The sequence below is a fragment of the Tachypleus tridentatus genome, chromosome 7, assembly GCF_004210375.1.
Source record: "Tachypleus tridentatus isolate NWPU-2018 chromosome 7, ASM421037v1, whole genome shotgun sequence".
NCBI lineage: Eukaryota > Metazoa > Arthropoda > Merostomata > Xiphosura > Limulidae > Tachypleus > Tachypleus tridentatus.
The window spans coordinates 79,181,775-79,194,130 of record NC_134831.1 but is presented as its reverse complement, the minus strand read 5'-3'; the positions used below and the strand labels follow the sequence as shown (position 1 = coordinate 79,194,130).

Below are 12,356 nucleotides of genomic sequence, written 5' to 3'. Positions count from 1 at the left end.
GAGACATTCACAATACCAGTTCAACAATCAATCTAAGTCATCCCTACATAGGCAGTGCTACCACCTGCCTGATTACTAACAGACTAGAACAGCATTTCTCAACCTTTACTATACAAGGAGCCAGTGAACTGCCTCCTTAAACTGTCACATACCACTGACTTGCAAGTACAACACAAAACCCATTATATTCTACACATGAAAATTCTTTAGTTTTGTTTGTTACATTTATTTTTGTAAAATCTCAAGGAACAATGGTTGAGAAACATTCACACACACTAGCCTAGAGAGAGAAGACAGCAACACATGCCATCAACTTTTATAGCACACCCATGACCACAAACTATGGAACGTGTTTTTTCAGCAACAGGTTATGAATCATGAAACTTCAGATTAACAGCAATTTAAACAGATAACTGAGAAAAAATCTCCAGTTTTGCAACATACAGCCACCGATAATGAATAATTTACTTTTCATTGCTTCACATCCTTTTAAGATAAGTTTCAAGTTGATGCATAGTTGACTGCATGCGTTCAAACTGTTTGACAATAATAGAATGTACAATTACCAAATGAATGAAATATGGTTGTATTGTTTTTAGGTTGCACAGGAAAAAACAAAATATTTTGTAAGTATGTTTAAAAGTGTGAACATGTTTTTATGCTAAAAAAATTAAGAAAACAGAAGTTTTAACTTAAATCAGAAGGTTTGAGAAAGGGTTCTATATATGTCCTGTAAATATGTGGTTAATACAGCTGTCATACAAATATATTTACTTCTTTGACAACTAATCAACATGAAATTATAAATGTGTTCACTGATTCAAATAAAGAACATAGTTTTGCCATTTCTTAATTCATATTCTTTGCTATAGAATAAGAGAGACATTACAGCTTTTACTAGCCAGTAAATACTAAAGTAAAATAACTCATTTTAAAAAATGACTTATGCTTCAGAATAAAAAAATAAAACATTATTGATCTAACCTTTGAGTTTATGCTTTCCTTGAGGTAAAGTTATTTACAGCAACTAAAATACAGTCACTGAATAGTCCTAGTGGTAAGTATAAAAAGCTATTCCAACAGAATGTATTTTAACAATTTTGAACATATTATTACATTGCAATCATGCAGACATGCATCGTTAGTATAAATATTATTTTAGTAAGCCTAATACCAACAAGGCATGATCTACATTCTGTAGCATTTTGACCAAACTCTGCCAAGTTACTTGCCCAATGTAACTGAAGTGCTCTGTTATTGTGGGAAGGGTTTCATTGGCAAGAGGTGCAAGGTGTAGATGTTATTAATTCCTTCTTACTGGAAAGCCTGTATAGGTCTAGTAATGAAATAACTGTGAAAAGTTATTCCCAATGTAAGAAACCAAACTACTGTATCACGATTTACAGCATATCCCAAATGTACCATTTACAATGGTGTAATTGAAGGTAGGCACGTCTGTCCCCATAAATATACTGTCGAATGAAACCTTGTGTTGGACTCTACTGTAGTTTTACAGCACATACAAAATAAAAGAATTAAACTGATCTTTACTGTCAGGTTCTTCTAATTTTCATTGGGAGGTGGGGATTGTTTCTCCTGCCCTTACTCCCAACAACTAAAGCATATTCATCATAAGATACCTAACCTTGAAAACAAGGAGTTTTGGATAAATAAACTATTTTTGTTTGTTTTTTACAGTTTGAGTCATACTTACTTATAGAGCTCAACTGTTTCTTTCAGTACTTGATAGGTTTGTTCTTCAGGGCAATTCATAATTTATGTTTGAAAAAAAAAAAAAAAAATCCAAGAAATAAGATCTTTCATAAACTATGCTTTTATAATAAATATTTGGTCTCCCATTTACTGAAAGGGTACTAAAAATAACTATTCAATTAACTGTGTTAAATAACATCAAGTACAAAGACAATCACTTCACCTTATCCTCAGTGGAAAGAACCAACAGTCATAAGGCTAATGTTTTAATTGACTGCAAAAATTTAGGAAACTGCATGCAAGTACAAGCTTCTTGTTAAGGAGGATTTTATACATTTTAAAATTATAGACCTTGGAAAGTGTTTAGCTGAAGAACTGGTTTAAATTGAATATGACATACATGTTTGAGAATGGTGAAGTAGCAGGATTCTGATAAGGTTACTTTGTTGTTATTATCACAACATATAAGTGCCTACTTCAAATTAAATACATAGTATTTTACTTATAGATAACTAAATATCAGCATAAGAAAAAGAAATATCATATAACAGAAAACAGGTTTAAAATATACTATTATAAATCACACATTTCCTCTTCACAGAAAGAGATTACACACAATTATAGCTCTTACAATAAAAATGTGAAACTCTAATCTGAGAACAGGTCTGCACTTAGGCTTTCAAAGTGTAGGTGTATTTTCAGTATTTTTCTATAATTTTCAGACAAGTTACTCTGCTATGATAAGTGTATAATGCTAATTCTACGGGACCTTTAAGCATCAACTAATTGAAGATCAAGTTACTCAAGGTCCATACTAAGTATGTTTAATAGCTCCAACTGACCACAAAACAAATGTTTCTCACAGAATACCAAAGTTCATCACTTGTACAGTTGTGAAGATTCTGAATTTGTGAAGCAACTGAAAGTCCTTGAATTAAGTAATTATTTTTCATATTTCTTTAGTATTTACAAGTTAGGAAAAATAAATACATGTGTGTGTGTGTGTGTGTGTGTGTTTACACTACATCAAAAGAGCTCTTATCAACATATACAAAGCTCACCTACTCAAATAATTAAATTAGCTAACTACACTTAACTTAGAGACTACATGATTGTACAGTTACTCTCAGATTATTTTAAAATATTACCTAACAACATATAAATATCATGTAATTATCCATAAAGGTTACATGATCATATCAAAATATTATCTGATTTTATTAAAATTCATCAAAACTCAATGTAGCTTACCTTTAAGACAATCAGTCATTCCACATTTGAGTATACAAAAAAGGTTATTGCTGCCAAGTCACACTTTTAATATTTACAAACATTTAGTGTTCTCAATGTACACAAGCTAACCAGAACAGTTTTCAACAGAGGTACACAGAGAATGATTAATATACTCAATTCCTATCAGATCTAGGTCAAATCTAAGTATCAACTTTCAAAAAAGTGTGATACCAGATTAATGTCTGCAGCAACCAAATCTAATTCTTTGTTAATAAACATTTCTAGAAAATCTTCATGGCTGTTTTAGAGATCTGCAAGCAACAAGCTTCAAAGACAACATCTGATTTTAACTACGAAAACTTTACTGCTTATAAACTCTAATATGAAACAAGCCATTGATCCATTGTTGTAGTAACTGGTAATTTCTTTAATCAGGTTTTGTCAGGAAATCCTGCAAAACAAATCAAAAGATCAAGGTGAATATTACATGAACTTAATGTTGTTGTTCTTTTTATCTTAGTTCTACTTTAAGAAAAGGAACACAGTAACTGTAAACAACAATGTCCTTACTTTTACTTAACACATAAACTCAATATGAAACAGACAAGCTGGAGTAAAATGAGAAAGTATACAGGTATAGGACTGAATGAATAAAATGAAAGGTTTCATCATTTGTACAAGAGATAAAACATCATTATGAGTCTATAAAAACTTTTATACTTAATTATTGCCACTAAACTTTTTATAAGAATTACTATGAATTTTCCAAATGTACAATATTAGTTTCAGCCAGATAGCAAAGAATAATGTACATCACTAAGGTTAAGAACATACTTGCTTGTAATAATTCATAACACAGACTTCAAACTAGTTTGTCTAATTTATTTATTTGGGCTTTAATAATAACTAAAAAGTTTTAATATAAAATAAAGAGACAGCCCCAAACTAATTAAATTAATAATAAGTTTTTATTTATCATATTTTTAAAAATATTTACATACATAAAAGTTTATAGAATGATAGCAAATTTAACAGTTTAGAAATTGCTAAATAAGTGTACATACTTAATATGCAAGGCATTCCTGTATTTGTACATCCATCCATTTTAGGTAAAACTAATTTATTTTGTTGCTATAAACTTCATTACATTTTAATATTTTTTTACTTTATCTTAAAAATAAATATCCTACATTACATAAACAACACAATTTCATGTAAAGAAAACTTAAATATTAAAATTTCTCTATTTTATGATTATTGAAATTCTATCATTGCCAAACAACCAAATTTGGTACTATCAATAAAAGTCTAATGTTACAACTTCAAGTAAGATAATAATTTTGAAACAATTTCAAGTAAGATAACCTAGAACATGTTCTTCAAAAAGTTTCAATTGCATGTTAAAAAATTCAAACTTGTTCATAAATCTTACAAGATATTCATATCTTTAGAAACATATGCTCATGTGCATTCAACAAAAATGTTTCATTTTCAGCATGAACAGTTAGTCTCTTATGCTTTCAAGACAGTGTGCTGTTGCCAATGAGAAAACAAATAGAATCTTTGGTTGTCTTTAGAGGAATATTGAATATAATTCAAAGTATGTTAAAGTATTTTTGCACAGATGTCTGATTATGCCTCATTTGGAAGATTGTTCTTATTATTTTAAGAATATCACTGAATTAACGTAAAACATTCAAATAATTACCACTGCTAATACTGAGACGATTCATGGGATAGAGGAATTATCATATGAAAACAAGATAAAATTCTTAAAATTATTTTCTCTTAAAAACAGAAGCATCTGAGATAATCTGACTGTGTGTTTAAAACTATAAGGGAGACAGGTATTACTGGTGGATCACTTTGTTCTTTTTTCTTGTGAATAATGGAATATGAAGTAGCAGCCTTAATATTTTATAGTTAAAGCTGTCTATAAAATAGGCAAGTCTTGTTTTTTCAAACAGCATAATCTGCCTTTGAAATAATTACCTTCAGAAGCTGTAGACACAAAGAGGATCAGGAAAGTTTGAGAAAGGACTTGAATAATAATTGATAAATCTGAACTAAATATAAAACAGATTGATTTGATGAATGTTACAACTGGATAGGCCAAGTGGACCCATGTTATCCCTCAAATTTAGTAATAATAGTGGTAGTACTAGTAGTAAAAATATAAAACTAATTTAGTAATTACTAGACTAATTATAAAAAAACTTCATAATCATACCATCATACGCCCTTTTTATTTATTGTATATGATAACCTGAATTGACACAAGACTTTAAAATAAAACTTACTTATAAAAATTAAAATCCTAACTTTATATAGATTTATAATATATATCATACATATTTCAAAATTCGACAATGACACGTAAAATGTAACGATACAACAAGCACAGATTTCAGCTTTAAGATTCGGTGCATTGGTAGTAACTTATTGGTTGTATTTCTGATAATGACAAACTAAAACAAAACTAGTATTAAAACATAATCACCGGTAGTGCCAGTGCCGGTGCCGTCAAACTACGAAGTCACATAATATCGAATATTATTACTCGTTTTTGTCCATAAACTCACAAGAGAATATAAGAATTGTGTTTTTTAAATAATAAATAACAAAATAATTCTTATATTTTAAATATATAAAGAACTAGTACATATTAATTAACAACACCAATCAGAGAAGTCACTTCTACCTGTCATCTTCCTATGACATTATGATCTCGCACCTCCCCCAGACTTCAAGCACCTTGAGTATAACTCACAACGCATGTGTAAATGATGCAGCGGCAACATGTAGACTTAGAAAAATAATACATAAAATATATGATTCTATTATATCTTAAAGATGTTCACAACTACAAGATATTAACGAATTTAAAATACTAATTTACTCACCCGTCACCTTTTCATAACGTTGTGCACAAACACACACAAATCAACGAAGATAATGTATTCCTAATCTCAACACAATTGAGAATGAGCTAACCAAATGAAAAAGGCCAATTTTGCCTCTAAATTATTTCCTTAGATTGATTTGTAATAAAGCAAAAGAACAAGCTACAACATAGTACACGTGCAAAATGATGAAAATAACTAACTTGAATCCCAATGAATCTCGAGCTTATGAAGCTAACATTAAAAGTGAAAAAAAAAAAAAAACATTCACAAAATATCAAGCACAAATTCTTAAAAGGTGAACCATGGTGTCGGATAATAATAATTCAATATCTTTAGTTCATGCGAACAAAGAAGTGACCAAATACTATTCCGCTCATCGAGAGAGAATCAGCCAACACTCTTGATATTATCATGATACATTTACATTTTACTTGGAAGCTTCTTTAGCTCAACTGTATTAATTTTATTCCACTATTGTTCATCAACTATGATACTTAAAATATTTCTTATTGAGAAAAAAAACAACAACAATGGTACTCTTTGTTTGTAAATAAATGCAAAGCTGCACATTGAACTATCTGTGCTCTGTCTTCTAGTGTAACACTAGGGGTCATTTTTGTCTGAAGATTTGGTTTGAATTCGGGTAAAACACTGTGTAGCTTTGTGTTTTATTCTAAGTAAACAAACCTTGTGTAGAAGCCAAACAAATATTCTTTAACGTCTTTTCCTTTTTCTTCTTATTGCTTCACATTTTTTATCAATGCTATATTAAGGATATTTGTGTATAGACGAAAAAGCAGCAGTCAGAAGCATCCATTGACAATTATTTGATTGCGTTGTCTGATCGAATAAAGGAATTTAACTTTTACTCTTATAGCTTAATTACAGTTTTATTGAGGAAACAACAAAAACCATAAATACTCAAATCAATCGTACAGGTACGACAACCAGTAATCCACGGATGTTTTGCATAGACTTTAAACGTGTGGGAACCTTATGGGCTTATTCCAACCACGAGTTTTTCTTATCAAACATTCAGATTACATGATGTTTCTCTATAATTTGTAAAGAGATACAACATTGTAGGATCTAGTTTGCTTACGCTGGACAGTTACAAACTATGCAAACGTTCAATATTATTTCAACTTTTCTATTATTTCACTAATATATATTTCAGACTTTATCAATTCAATTTCTCTAATTATTGCGATGGATATGTCCCCTCCTCACAGTCACTTAGAGGTAAGTTTGAATGTTTATAACACTAAAAACCGGATTTCGATACCAGAGGTAAACACAACACAGAGAGCCAGTTGTGTAGCTTTGTACTTTATAATATCAAGACAACAGAGCAATGAATAATTCTTATCTTTTCCTAAGAGTAAAAATGCAAAATAAATTCAATAAAACTTTGAAATACTTTAACCCACGAACTTCTTTATTAACAGGACACTAATGTTTTATGAGTTGTAATTTTCTAAACTTGCTTTTACGATTTTGTTGCATTGCACAAATTAATTAGCAACTCAAAAATAATAAACTGTAAAGAGAATTGAAAGAAAAGTAAAGCTGAAAAATTAATAGGAAAACGATACAGGTAGGAATTACGTTCTTCAGTAATCGGGATAGTTTTTATTTCTGTAGAAATACTCTACCAATTCATTAGTCTGAGGATGGTGTAAATAGTGACCCTCGCTATATTTGTGTACTATTTACATTCAAGATTTGTTTATCAGCTGGGACGTGAGATACAACCCTCATTATTTGATTAACTGGCAAATAAATGTTATGAGAATAATGATTTTTATTAAGCTATCTGTGGTTTTTTCATCTTCAGTGTTTCATGGGCAGTGTTGGGAAGGCTTAGTTAATCAATTTTAAGTAGAATAAGGGTCTTGATGACCTCTTTACAATGGCTTTTTTTAAAGTAAAAGTATATTATAAATTACACATATGAGCAAAACTCTTTGTTCTAGGCATATGTGAGTATCATCAATTTTTGGTCGAGTAGTTCATCTCCGAATAGGAGATTGCATGAATGAATTGCAAAATATTTGAAGATGGAATACAAAATGAAAGCAAATAAAGTTGTGAAAAGGGAAAAGTTTAAATTCTAAAGCAGAAAAGAGCCAAAAAGCGCGAATTGTATTTAGTAGAATAGAAAAATTAGCGAAGAGATAAATAATACTCTTAATACCAAACAGGAAAGGTAAAAACGTTCGTGACTTAGTTTAAAATACACATGTATAAAGTTGAGAAAATGAAGTAAAACGCTTATCTAGTAAGGTAACTTATAATACAGCCACTTGGACACGTACAACTGCTCCACTGATTTTTTTAAAAGCATATAAACAACGTAAAGGACTGTCAAATTAAAGATTGTAATAAAATTACAGTTATAGATATTAAATCGTATGAAATAATCATTGCGGGTTATAGAAAAGAAACACAAAGCATTATTTGAACTCGGATGGGCGAAATTAGCACTTAAAAAGTGAATAAAAGAAGTAAGTGAAAAAAAAGCGCTTTTGTTAAGGTGATTAATAAAATTTATTAGAACAAACAACAGAAAAAAATTATTTCAATTTTTTAGCTATGGATATAAGGAATCAAAACATAACTATAAAGAAAGAGATGTTTATAAATATTTTGATGAATTTTAATCATCTCATACATCTTTAGTCTGTGAACGAGAGTATAAAAAATAATTATTTCCAACGACAAAAGCTCTTTCTTTAACCATTGGCCTGGCATGGCCAAGCGCGTAAGGCGTGCGACTCGTAATCCGCGGGTTCGCGCCCGCGTCGCGCTAAACATGCTCGCCCTTCCAGCCGTGGGGGCGTATAAAAGAGTAGCCCAAAAGTTTGTGGTGGGTGATAATGACTAGTTGCCTTCCCTCTAGTCTTACACTCCTAAATTAGGAACGGCTACCACAGATAGCCCTCGTGAAGCTTTTTGCGAAATTCCAAAACAAACAAAACAAACTCACGACTGAAAGGGCGAGCATGTTTGGTGTAATGGAGATTAGGTTAGTGAATACGCTCCAATCGTTGTATGGTTCGAATAAATTATTAAACAGTATAGATTTACTGATGAGAAAAAATCCTTTAATAATTAAATAACTCTTTCAAACAAAAATCGAGTTATATTGTAAACTATTTCACAGTTATATCGATGAACGTGAAATATAAACAAGTATTATAATATATAAGCAGAAGTGTATATAGTTAGTTTTGCAATTCATAAAATGTATCTAGTAACTCATCACGTGCTCTTGTTGAATCAAAATATACATGATTAGAACATCAGTTTGGTCGTTTCGTCTCTCTTGTTGCTGCTTATTTTATTACAGTGTATTATGTTTTAAAGTTAAATGTATATTATGGTTGGTTTCACGATTATTATTGATGAATTGTTTTAACAATTTTTCTCTCTTTTTTGGTGTTAATTTTAAGACAGATTCAACATAGTTTTACTTGTTTTATAACGATACATTCAGTAGCCAAAATAACACCAGTTACGAAAGTTTGTTCGGTAATGTGTTATGTATTAAAAATATAATAGGCCTAATTTCAATGTCTTATGTCAAATATGCTTAATTATAATCATGGTTAATCACCTTACAAAATGTTCTTATCATATCAGTGTTGTATACAGTTTCTCTGTGTGTAATACTTAATTGCTGACTGATCGAATAACCATAAAGTATCAATCTTAATGAAAGTATTTCGAATGTCGTATGTTTAGTTACCTAAAGCAGGGGTTCTCAATCGTTTTTGTTGGGCCCACCGTTGAAATTATTTCGGATCGTGTTGCCTCCTCCACACACACATAAAGTTGTAGCAAATTACTGTATATGCTGTAGAACATGGTTTTCCAAACTATGCTCTGCGGAGCCCTTGGGCTCCGTGAGGAAATTTTAGAATGTTAAAATTTTTCCTAAAACTATAAAATTGAATCAGAATACGCTGTACAAAAAAGTAAAAAGAAAAATATATCTTTAATATAACACGTTTATCGCATATTGAGCCCATAATATTTTATTTTGCCTAACGCCAGACAATTTTATTTATCTTAGGGGAAGTTCTCGCGCTGAAAGTGTTAATATAATCTCAATTAACTTCGACAGTGGCACCACTGGTTCCTAGTAGCTATGGCACCATCTCAAGATCACATGCGTCATTGGAGATGCAAGATAGCCTGGTAATTTTCGTATGAAACATCGGTCAACCATGGATAGTTTGTTTGTTTTGTTTTGTTTTAATTTCGCGCAAAGCTACACGAGGGCTATCTGCGCTAGCCGTCCCTAATTTAGCAGTGTAAGACTAGAGAGAATGCAGCTAGTTATCACCGCCCACCGCCAACTCTTCGGCTACTCTATTACCAACGAATAGTGGGATTGATCGTCACATTATAACGCCCCCACGGCTGAAAGGGCGAGCATGTTTGATGCGACCGGGATTCGATCCCGCGACACTCAACCATGGACAACTGTCTTTTAAAAGCCAGAATTTGATTAGCGGCCAAATCTCGAACGAAATGAAACAAAATGAGACATGACATCCTCGCTGAAACTTGTCAAAATTTGAAACATTGTGATGCAATTAGATGCAATATCAATTGTTTCAATTTCAAAAATATATATATATAATAAGTATAATTATATTCATGACAGTTGTAACTGGTAATTGTTAGGTTATATGTTTTTTTCACTATAAGTGGGTTCTCTCGTCATCACTAATTGTTAGGTTAGTTTAGATTCGTTGTAGCTTACTTAATTAGACAAATTTAGTACCAATGAGCTCTGTGACGTCATATTCCCACATGACTTAATATTTCATTTTGTATCATTTCGTTCGAGATTTAGACGCACATCAGATGTGGTTTAATATTTTGTTAAAAACAAAACAAAATTGTAAAAATAATAGGGTGCCCTCTTCCTTTATAAAAAGATATTATTCTAGCAGCTTAGTCTTTTTTCCACAAATCTTTATTTTTGACTTAGTTATGGCAACACTAGTCTCAGGTCTGCATGTCATTGTGTGATGATAAAACTCAAGTGCTTGAACGAGTTTTCATTAAGAAACTATTTTATTTTCGTGAAAGTACTTTAGAAGTGCCAAAGATATAAGAATACGTTTTTACACAAATTAATAATTAGTTGTCACCCTTATAATGGATAAGTAACTGAATATCAGTAATAAATCTGATACGAGTAAAATCTTCCTAGGTCTAATACGAATTCATCGGCGTTATCGTCGTGTGCGAGCACTTCAACGCAGGATGATACAAGAAGTACTGAAACAAGAAAGAAAATAAAGTATGATGAAAGTTTCATTTAATATGATTTTACATGGACAGGTACTGAAGATGGACCAAATGGGTTGTGTGTTGAATGTGGAACAGTGTTGAGTAGCAGTAGTTTGCATCCAGTAAAGTTAAAATGGCATCTAGAAACCAAACACTCCCAGTTAAAAAAATCCAACTTCCGAGTATTTCAAAAGAAAATGTTTGCAATTAAATGCAAGAAAAGCTACATTTCGTTCGTTTGTCCATCAGGACAACAAAATGCTCTTATTGTTTCATATCGTGTTAGTTAACGTATTGCAAAATCAGGTGAAGTTCATACAATTGCAGAAGATTTGATAAAACCATGAGAAATTTCTTTAAAACATTAACTCTGTGCCCCTTTTGACAACTCGGTTTCTCGAAAAATCAAGGATATGTCAGTAGATTGCCTAACGGAATTAATAAGGCGAGTAAAAGCGACTCCAACTTTTTCGCTTCAGATGGGTGTATCAACAGATGTCGCAGATTGTGCGATGTTGCTTGTGTTTGTTCGCTATATTCACGAAGCTAGTTTTGAAGAAGACATGCTAATTTGCAAACCTTTGCCTACTCAAACAACAGACGAAGAAGTATTTAAAATGATCGATTTATTTATGGAAGAACATGAGATCAAATGGAAGCCTTGCTCAAGTATTTGCACTGATGAGGCTGCACCTATGACTGGAAACTTTTTTGGCGCAATGGCACGCATAAAAAAGAAAACCCGGACATCGAGAGCATCCACTGCTATCTTCATCATCATACACTTGCAATGAAACGAATGTCAGAAGGTTTAAAAGAAGTATTAGATAATGTCATAAAAATAGTTTATTTTATAAAATCAAGACAACTCAATGCAAGGATCTTCAGTTTATTCTGTGAGGATATGGGAAGTTTACATAAAAATTTGCTGCTTCATACTGAAGTCCGATGGCTTTCTCAGGGAAAAGTGCTTGCTCAGTTTTACGAACTGCGTGAGAAGATAGGTTTCTTTTTCTCTGAACGCCAGTTTGAACTTGAATACAAATTAAGGGACAAATGCTGAATACAGAAAGTGGCTTACTTTTCGGACGTATTTGCCTATCTAAACGAAGTGAATGCTATAATGCAGGGTACCAGGGTAGCGTATTTCAGAGGTCAGAATAAAATGGAATCGTTTCAACGTAAGTTAAAACT

At 31.5% G+C, this 12,356-nt stretch overlaps 1 protein-coding gene across 21 annotated transcripts in view; it reads right to left on the bottom strand.

Moving 5' to 3' along the window:
* LOC143256049 (protein FAM13A-like) overlaps window positions 1-12,356 on the bottom strand; it is an 84,617-nt gene that overhangs the window by 59,478 nt on the left and 12,783 nt on the right. For 7 of the 21 annotated variants that reach the window (XR_013030976.1, XR_013030975.1, XR_013030977.1 and 4 more), the window contains exons 1-2: window positions 5,447-5,607; window positions 2,965-3,397 (exon numbers count right to left, since the gene is read on the bottom strand). The exons of 2 other annotated variants lie outside the window; for them this stretch is intronic. The gene's annotated coding sequence lies outside the window, so the exon portion shown is untranslated. Of the gene's footprint in view, window positions 1-2,964; window positions 3,398-5,176; window positions 5,371-5,446; window positions 5,610-5,647; window positions 5,753-5,849; window positions 6,061-12,356 lie in introns of those variants that run through there. 12 more of the 21 variants (XR_013030974.1, XR_013030978.1, XM_076512693.1 and 9 more) reach the window with 10 other exon arrangements.